This window comes from Amblyraja radiata, chromosome 8 (genome assembly GCF_010909765.2).
Source record: "Amblyraja radiata isolate CabotCenter1 chromosome 8, sAmbRad1.1.pri, whole genome shotgun sequence".
Classification (NCBI taxonomy): Eukaryota; Metazoa; Chordata; class Chondrichthyes; order Rajiformes; family Rajidae; genus Amblyraja; species Amblyraja radiata.
Window position 1 is genome coordinate 43,369,974 of NC_045963.1, and position 9,418 is coordinate 43,379,391.

At 46.0% G+C, this 9,418-nt stretch overlaps 1 protein-coding gene across 2 annotated transcripts in view; it reads right to left on the reverse strand.

Moving 5' to 3' along the window:
• agpat4 (1-acylglycerol-3-phosphate O-acyltransferase 4) overlaps nt 1-3,914 on the reverse strand; it is a 97,458-nt gene extending 93,544 nt beyond the window's left edge. Inside the window, exons 1-2 of one of the 2 annotated variants that reach the window (XM_033025719.1) lie at nt 3,521-3,914; nt 3,250-3,351 (exon numbers count right to left, since the gene is read on the reverse strand). The gene's annotated coding sequence lies outside the window, so the exon portion shown is untranslated. The remainder of the gene's footprint in view (nt 1-3,249; nt 3,352-3,520) is intronic. The other variant, XM_033025718.1, reaches the window with a different exon arrangement.
• Nucleotides 3,915-9,418: the final 5,504 nt, after the last annotated feature.

Genomic DNA, 9,418 nt, shown 5'->3' on the forward strand with positions numbered 1-9,418 from the left:
GGACACAATTTTCGGAGGGACCGGAAGCAGCGCGGCGATGTCACCAAACGGAAAACGGTGAATCTGATCCCGGCGGAGCAGAGCGTCCAGCGCCCGCTGTGAGTCCCAAACGCACCACCATCACAATGCCCCGCAGCTCCAGCCCCTTCCCCTCTGGTCCCCCTCGCTGGCTCCTGTCCCCTCCCCGAGATACCCCCCTCTCCCCCATTGCTCTTCCCTCGTCTTTTCTCCGAGCTCTCTCCCCCCGCCCACACCTGCGGGTGGAGTAGACGGTCCAAACACCGGCTGGTTTAAGTTTAGAGGGTTAAGGCCCGCTGAGTGCGTTTAGAGGATAAAGACGCCAGCTGGGGTCCAACCGCCCATGGGATTTGTGTTGAGGGTCAAATCCCCTGCTGGTTCACATTTAGAGGGTAGAAACGCCCGTTGGGTGATTTTAGAGGTTCACAAGGTCATTGGGTTTGCATTTAGACGGATAACGTTTAGAGAGCACAAAATTTTGCTGACTTGAGGTGGGGCGGGCCAAACTCCTCTGGGAGCGGCTGAACGCCTGTGGGAAGCGATCAGAGTCCCAGAGATCACTAGACTGCTTCTGACCGTCAAGAAACTTTGAGATATTCCTAACAAGTTTAGAGGCTTCTAACATCACTCGGGGATGGGTCTAGTCCCATCACTAGCTGGGATGGGGTTTGAGAGTCCAAATGCCCCTTGAATAAGCTTAGAGGGTCACAACGAGTTTACACGTCCAAACACCCCATTTGTGTTCACAGCCTCCTAATGAGTGTCTAAATGACTCTGCATTGAACTGATGCAATGCTGGGGGTGAGGGAGGGGAGTGGGTAGAGGTGGAAGAGGGGAAGGGTAAAGAGACACAATGGGAGACTGGGGTGGGGAGGGAGAGAGGGGTCACAGACTTTCATTATACACTGATACACCCCTCACTCTCCCACCCCTCCCTCCCTCTCAACCCCTCCCTCTATCCCTTCACTCTCTTTACCTCCCTCTCCCGCTCTCTCTCACTCCCGCTCTCTCCCCTCCTCCCCCCCCCTCTCTTCATCCCTCCCTCCCTCCGTCCCTCTCTTTGGCCCTTCCTCCCTCCCTCACTTCCCTCCCTCTCTTCCTCCCTCTCTCTCTTCCTCCCTCCCTGTAACACTGATGCACCCCTCACTGTAACGCAAAAACACTCCAGTAACTCTGAAGAAGGGTTTCGGCCCGAAACGTCGCCTATTTCCTTCGCTCCATAGATGCTGCTGCACCCGCTGAGTTTCCCCAGCAATTTTGTGTAACTCCAGTAACTCTGTTCTACACCCACAAGCTGTTCACTGATTCGCCGTTCTCGATGGATTGATGTTGGGTCAGTTAATAAAAACCCTCTTTTACCCCTCCCTCTCTCTGCCCCCTCTCCTCACACCATCAACAATTTACTAACAGTCCCCCCCCCCGCCCCGCCCCAAGCCCTCCCCCGGCTTCAGGATGCTTGCACCCCCCCCCCCCCCCCGACAGCCCCCGCCTCAAGCACTCGCCCGGCTCCAGGACGCTCGCCCCCCACCAGCAACCCCTTCCTCAAGCCCTCAGGCACCAGGACGTTCACCCTCCACCCCCGCCAACAGCCCGTGCCGGGCTCCAGGACGCTGCCCCCTCCCCCCTACTGCCCCCGCCTCAAGTACAACTTCATCGCCATCCTGGGGAGGTGAGGGGGGAGGGGAAAGTGGGGGAGGTGAGGAGGGAGAGTGGGGGAGGAGGGAAATAGAGGGAGAGGAGGGGGGTAGGGAGGGGAGAGGACTTATGGAGGGAGGGAGTGACTGAGGGTAGGGGAAAGGAGAGGAAGGGAGAGGTGCGGGGGGAGTGGTGGAGGGGAGGAGAACAGGGGAAAGAAGTGGGAGGATCAAGAGGAGGGGGACGGAGTGCTGGGGGGTGAGGGGGATGGAGGAGGGTAGGAGTATCATGCGAATAATACCAACTTTGGGTTATTCCAACTGGGTAGCAACCAGCTACAGATGGCAAATGAATGAACTTTAAATTTAACTCCCATAAAATAGTCTCCAATTAACAAGTGCAACATTAAAATTGTCATAGCTTGCTGGAAATCACTCCGAGATGCAATTTGTGCATTTTATTTTGGAATAGTGCATCTCTATAACCAATGAGAGTTAAGGATTTTGAAAGATCCTCAGGAGCAGAGGGCAAACTAATATTGGATGAGTACAGAAAAGGGAAGACTGAGAGATGGATTGAATCAGGACTACAAGAGACAAATACTAAATGTACCAAAAAGTGACAATACAATATTTGACATCTCTACAATAATCTACTAGAGGTAGAAATCAAGCAATTTTCTGGGCTGGACAGATTAATTGGCATTGTATTGAAAAATTAAAATTTAGTTAAAACATACTCTAGCTGCTACATGCAGACCTTGCCATTTTTCAGCACGTCTAAGTGGAAATGTTAATGTGCACAACCCAGCACATGGTTGGAAATGGCAGGGAGGTTAAAGGCAAGTAGACGTTAATACAAAACAAACAGTGAAGTGCTGCAAATCAATCAGCAAGTCGTGGGGATTCAGAGTTCATGGTGTATTTCCTCTTCTATTAATACCCGTGCTTTTTCCAATAAGATTTGGGTCAGTGTGTCATCAAAATACTCAACCTTATTTTAGTTATAATGGGATAACATTTTTTGTCTTTTATTTGGGAGGAGATCCCAACTTCCATTGCTGTGGTTAATAAAATAATATTCAATACTTATTGTGCCTCAGGGAAATCACCTACACTTGCAGACCCTGAAGGAGACCCACCAACCAAAGGATGCCAGGCAGTTGTTAGTGTCCTTTCTCGCTCCGTGAAACTTTGGATTGTTTTACTTTCATAGCAAAGACATTTGTACTCTTATAGCGGTCGTACGAACATTGGGTAGGTACTAGAAAGAGCAGAATAATAAAATTAAAAAAAAGACAATTACTTTGGTTTTGTAAAAAAAAGACCTGTAAGTGTAAGCAGCACATTTGGCAAAGCAGCTGTAAATAGTGTTGCCGTGGCAACAAGCAAATCACTTAAATGTAAAAAATAGACCACAAATGCCTTGTGATTTTATGTATTTTCACGAGTCGGTTACTGTTACTACAATGGAACACATGTAACATTTCCCAAAACGTTTTGACAATACTTGGCTATATCCAAGGCAACAGAAAGCGTGTGCAGAGGATGATGTTTTTTAAAAGCAGCCAGCAAAAGCCGAACTTATCACTCTTACCGTTCGCAACAACCTCCGGGGTTATTCTGTGAATGCCGAGCTGCCCCCGCCACGTGCCTCTGTCTAGTTTGCAGTTTAATTGACTGTAATAGTAAATGTAAACTTGAAACTCCACGCAAATGGGAAGCAAGAATTTAATCTGCCCATCCTCTTTTACGTCCAAAACACTAGACTCTGGCTGCGTGTTTTGACATCTAACGAACTTTCCAGTAATATGCATGCATCAGAAAGTGTGCCACGTACATACATCAGGCGTGACTCCATCACATACCTTTTTAACAAGTGACCCTCTACACGTGTTATCCAAGAGTGCGGAGAGATGTCGGTACCAGTTTCACTAAGCACGAAACTGGGTGTTGTAAGGGTGGGACTCCACCCCGGGGCTGGGCTGGCAAGTGAATGTATTCTCAGCTGACGCCTCTCCCCATTGCATGTCACTTCCTTTTCAGAGCTCCGAGATTAGCGTGCTCATCCAGTCCATGATCCACTCCTCTCTCCCGCCGACGTTGTTATTACACCAAAGACGAGACAATATGTGGTTGCAGTTTCACGCCAGTTGAAACCGCAATCGCTGCCTTTCCCCGAAATATCCCGTTGGTCCAGCGCCTGAGATTTAGTGCTCGGGATCCACATACTATCTGCATCGATGACAAATCAGTACAAGATGTTTGAAACGAATGAGAGCAGCCAGCACGCCGGTATGTCAGAACATCACAATACTGCAGGCCAAAATCGTACGCCCACCTCGTCTTGTGAGGGGCTTGGATGTGGGTGGGCACTGGTATGTCGGCTTGCCCAATGAACCCTCGCCCGAAGTCGAGGGAGGAGATATGCTCAGATCACTGGGCTGTGCCCTTATAACCCGAGGGACCACAGTTGGGCTGCGCTGTAATGCATTAAGTAATTATTTCACCGAATTTGATCTTTATGTCCATTTAGCAAACACGAATCTTGAATAAATATGACATTCTGAGGAATTCTTTATCATTAACATTCTCGTTAGGAAAAATTGAAAATGTTGCACGCTGCACTTCAAAATACATTTGAGAAGCGCATTACTAAAGCTTTCTTCTGTGCCATTTTATTTTTGGCAAATTCGTAAAATGTTGGCATATTTGTAAGTCAGAGTTATACAACATGGAAACAGGCCCTTTGGCCCAACTCGTCCATGCCGACCAAGATGCCCACTTTGGCCCAAATCCTCTAAACCTTTCCAATCCATGTACCTGTCCAATTGTCTTTTACATGCTGTTAGAGCACCTCCCCCAACTATTCTGTTATAGTACCTGCCTCAAGTATTCAAGAGACTGATGGTTGTTGGGGAGATGTTCTGGAACCTGGAGCTCATGGTTTTCAGACACCTACACCACCTTCCCGATGGCAGTAGTGAGTAGCATCTGGTCTGGAAAACAATAGGTGCAGTAGGCCCTTCGGCCCTTTGATCCAGCACCGCCATTCGCTGTGATCATGGCTGATCATCCACAATCAGTACCCCGTTTCTGCCTTCTCCTCATATCCCCTGTCTCCGCTATCTTTAAGAGCTTTATCTAACTCTCTCTTGAAAGCATCCAGAGAATTGGCCTCCACTGCCTTCTGAGGTAGAGAATTCCACAGATTCACAACTCTCTGTGTGAAAAAGTTTTTCCTCATCTCCATTCTAAATAGCTTACCCCTTATTCTTAAACTGTGAACCCTGGTTCTGGACTCCCCCAACATCGGGAACATGTTTCCTGCCTCTGGCATGTACAAACTCTTAATAATCTTACATGTTTCAATAAGAAACCCTCTCATCCTTCTAAATTCCAGAGTATACAAGCCCAGACATTCCAATCTATCAACATGACAGTCCCGCCATCCCGGAATTAACCTTGTGAACCTACGCTGCACTTCCTCAATAGCAAGAATGTCCTTCCTCAAATTTGTAGACCAAAACTGCACACAACACTCCAGGTGTGGTCTCACTAGGGCCCTGTACAACTGCAGAAGGATCTCTTTGCTCCTATGCTCAACTCCTCTTGTTATGAAGGCCAACATGCCATTCGCTTTCTTCACTGCCTGCTGTACCTGCATGCTTACTTTCAGTGACTGATGAACATGGACCCCCAGATCTCATTGTACTTCCCCTTTTCCCAACTTGACACCATTCAGATAATAACCTCACATTTATCCACATTAAACTGCATCTGCCGTGCATCTTCCAACTGACCCAACCTGTCCAAGTCACCCTGCATCCTCATAGCATCCACCTCGCAGTTCACACTGCCACCCAGCTTTGTGTCATCTGCAAATTTGCTGTTACTTTTAATCATATAAAAATAGAAAATAGGTGCAGGAGTAGGCCATTCGGCCCTTCGAGCCTGCACCGCCATTCAATATGATCATGGCTGATCAACCAACTTAGTATCCTGCACCTGCCTTCTCTCCATACCCCCTGATCCCTTTAGCCACAAGGGCCACATCTAACTCCCTCTTAAATATATGCAATGAACTGGCCTCAACTACTTTCTGTGGCAGAGAATTCCGGAGATTCATCACTCTCTGTGATAAAAAATGTTTTTCTCATCTCGGTCCTAAAAGACTTCCCCCTTATCCTTAAACTGTGACCCCTTGTTCTGGACTTCCCCAACATCGGGAACAATCTTCCTGCATCTAGCCTGTCCAACCCCTTAAGAATTTTGTAAGTTTCTATAAGATCCCCTCTCAATCTTCTAAATTCTAGCGAGTACAAGTCGAGTCTATCCAGTCTTTCTTCATATGAAAGTCCTGCCATCCCAGGAATCAGTCTGGTGAACCTTCTCTGTACTCCCTCTGGCAAGAATGTCTTTCCTCAGATTAGGAGACCAAAACTGTACACAATACTCCAAGTGTGGTCTCACCAAGGCCCAGTACAACTGCAGTAGAACCTCTCTGCTCCTATACTCAAATCCTTTTGCTATGAATGCTAACATACCATTCGCTTTCTTCACTGCCTGCTGCACCTGCATGCCTACTTTCAATGACTGGTGTACCATGACACCCAGGTCTCGTTGCATCTCCCCTTTTCCTAATCGGCCACCATTCAGATAAGTCTACTTTCCTGTTCTTGCCACCAAAGTGGATAACCTCACATTTATCCACATTATACTGCATCTGCCATGCATTTGCCCACTCACCCAACCTATCCAAGTCACCTTGCAGCCTCCTAGCGTCCTCCTCACAGCTAACACTGCCCCCCAGCTTCGTGTCATCCGCAAATTTGGAGATGTTGCATACAATTCCCTCGTCCAAATCATTAATATATATTGTAAATAGCTGGGGTCCCAGCACTGAGCCTTGCGGTACCCCACTAGTCACTGCCTGCCATTTTGAAAGGGACCTGTTAATCCCTGCGCTTTGTTTCCTGTCTGCCAACCAATTTTCTATCCATGTCAGTACCCTACCCCCAATACCATGTGCTCTAATTTTGCCCACTAATCTCCTATGTGGGACCTTATCAAATGCTTTCTGAAAGTCAAGGTACACTACATCCACTTGCTCTCCCTTGTCCATTTTCCTAGTTACATCCTCAAAAAATTCCAGAAGATTAGTCATGCATGATTTCCCCTTTGTAAATCCATGCTGACTAGGACCGATCCTGTTACTGATATCCAAATGTGCTGCTATTTCATCTTTGATAATTGACTCCAACATCTTCCCCACCACTGATGTCTGGCTAACTGGTCTATAATTCCCAGTTTTCTCTCTCCCGCCTTTCTTAAAAAGTGGGATAACATTAGCTACCCTGCAATCCACAGGAACTGATCCTGAATCTATAGAACATTGGAAAATGATCACCAATGTGTCCACGATTTCTAGAACCACTTCCTTAAGTACCCTGGGATGCAAACCATCAGGCCGTGGGGATTTATCAGCCTTCAGTCCCATCAGTCTACTCAACTCCATTTCCTGCCTAATGTGAATTTCCTTCAGTTCGTCCATCACCCTAGATCCTCCGGCCATCAGGGAGATTGTTTGCGTCCTCCTCAGTGAAGACGGGTCCAAAGTACCTGTTCAACCCGTCTGCCATTTCCTTGTTCCCCATAATAAATTCACCTGTTTCAGTCTTCAAGGGTTCTAATTTTTTCCTCTTCACATACCTAAAGAAGCTTTTACTATCCTCTATATTCTTGACTTTGTACCTCATCTTTTCTCCCCGTATTGCCTTTTTAGTTATCTTCTGTTGCTCTTTAAATGTTTCCCAATCCTCTGGCTTTCCATTTATCTTTGCTACAGTATGTTATACTTCTTCTATTTTATTTTGAAAGAAGAATCAAATAGTTCCAGAGAGTCTGATGGATATACATGAATTTTAAGATTACAGATGGGTGTTATTTATAATTGTCCCTCTCCCACTACAATTTAATTCAAAACAAAATCATGTCATTTCTATTATGTCCAAATCACAGTATTGATTTTACACCCAGGTAAAAATGATGCCTTCAATATCCGAGTTGAGCTCTTGATCACTTCAGGAAAGTGTATCTTACGTCATTGGCAAAGGTGCTGATCCTTATTACAGAATTGCAAAGCATGAAATTGCTTTTGATTGTGTTCCGTAAACGGAAACTATTGAAGATTATCGCACTTCATGGTAGAAAAGTCAAATTACCTCGTACATACATAATAAAGTTGAAAGTCAGTGACATCGACAACCCTCTGGACACTGGAATATAATGTCCTCAACTGATGTTTACAGTTCATTCTCAGTAATTGCATGTTTTTGTCAACCTCTAAACGCTTACCATCTATATATTTGTCCAAGTGTCTTTTAAAAGTCATAATTGAGTCTGCTTCCATTGCTTCCTCTGGCAGCTCACTCCAGATATGGACTACCCTTTGAGTGAAAGGTTTCGTTTGAGGTCCCTCTTCATAGGTTCATTAGTCATAGGAGCAGAATTAGGCCATTTGGCCCATCAAGTCTACTCCGCCATTCGATCATGGCTGGTTTATCTTTCCCTCTCAACCCCATTCTCCTGTCTTCTCCCCGTAACGTTTGACACCTTTACTAATGAAGAATCTGTCAATCTCCGCTTTAAAAATACCCAATGACTTGGCTTCCATAGCTATGTGGCAATGAATTCCACAGATTCACCACCATCTGGCTAAATAAATTCCTCCTTATCTCTTTTCTAAAAGTACATCATTTTATTCTGAGGCTGTGCCCTCTGATCCTAGCCACTCCCCACTAGCAGAAACTAGTGAATCCTTTCTGCATCCACTCTATCTAAGCCTTTCACTATTCTATGGTTCAATGAGATCTCCCTTCACCCTTCTAAACTCCAGCGATTACAGACCCATAGCTGTCAATTGATCATCATAAATTGTTAACCTAATCATCCCGGGAACATTCTCGTAAAGCATTCTCTTAAATTTGTCCCGTGTCACCTTAAGCCTATGCCCTCTAGTTTTAGAACCCTCTACCCTGGGAAAAAGACTGAGCATTCATTTTATGCATGCCCTTCATTATCTTGTACACCGCAGTAAGGTCGCACCTTATCTAACCTCTCCCTATAGCTCAAGCCTGCAAGCCAAGTGAATCTTTTCTGCACCGTTTCTAACTCAATAACATCCTTCCGAAAGCTGGTCAACCAGATCTGCACACAATACATAACACTCTTTGCCCTTTCCTAATTAACTTACAAATGCCTCAATTTTCAAGAATCTATCCAGTTAGTTATTCATTTGCTTCCATCAGTCCTCAGGCATCAAATCTAGATCATAACAACCTTCTGGGCAATAAAAGTAGTTATTCTCACTGGTCCTCTGGCCTTTTGCCATAAGCTTAAATATTGCAATAAGAACAGAAAATACTGGTTACGGACCAACGATAGAGAGAGAGAGAGAAAAACAAGTCAACCTCTCACTTCTGAGGTCTGAGGTTCCCACCTGCTTTAAAAGGGCATCAATAATACCGGTGCCCAAGAAGAGCAAGGTGACGTGCCTCAATGACTATCGACCAATGGCACTAACGTCTGTGGTGATGAAGTGCTTTGAGAGGCTGATCATGACGCAAATTAATTCATACCTCGACAAAAACCTGGACCCACTGCAGTTCGCTTAACGCCACAACAGATCAACGGTAGATGCGATCTCACTGGCTCTCCACTCCGCTCTGGACCACTTGGACAACAAAAACTCATATGTCAGGCTG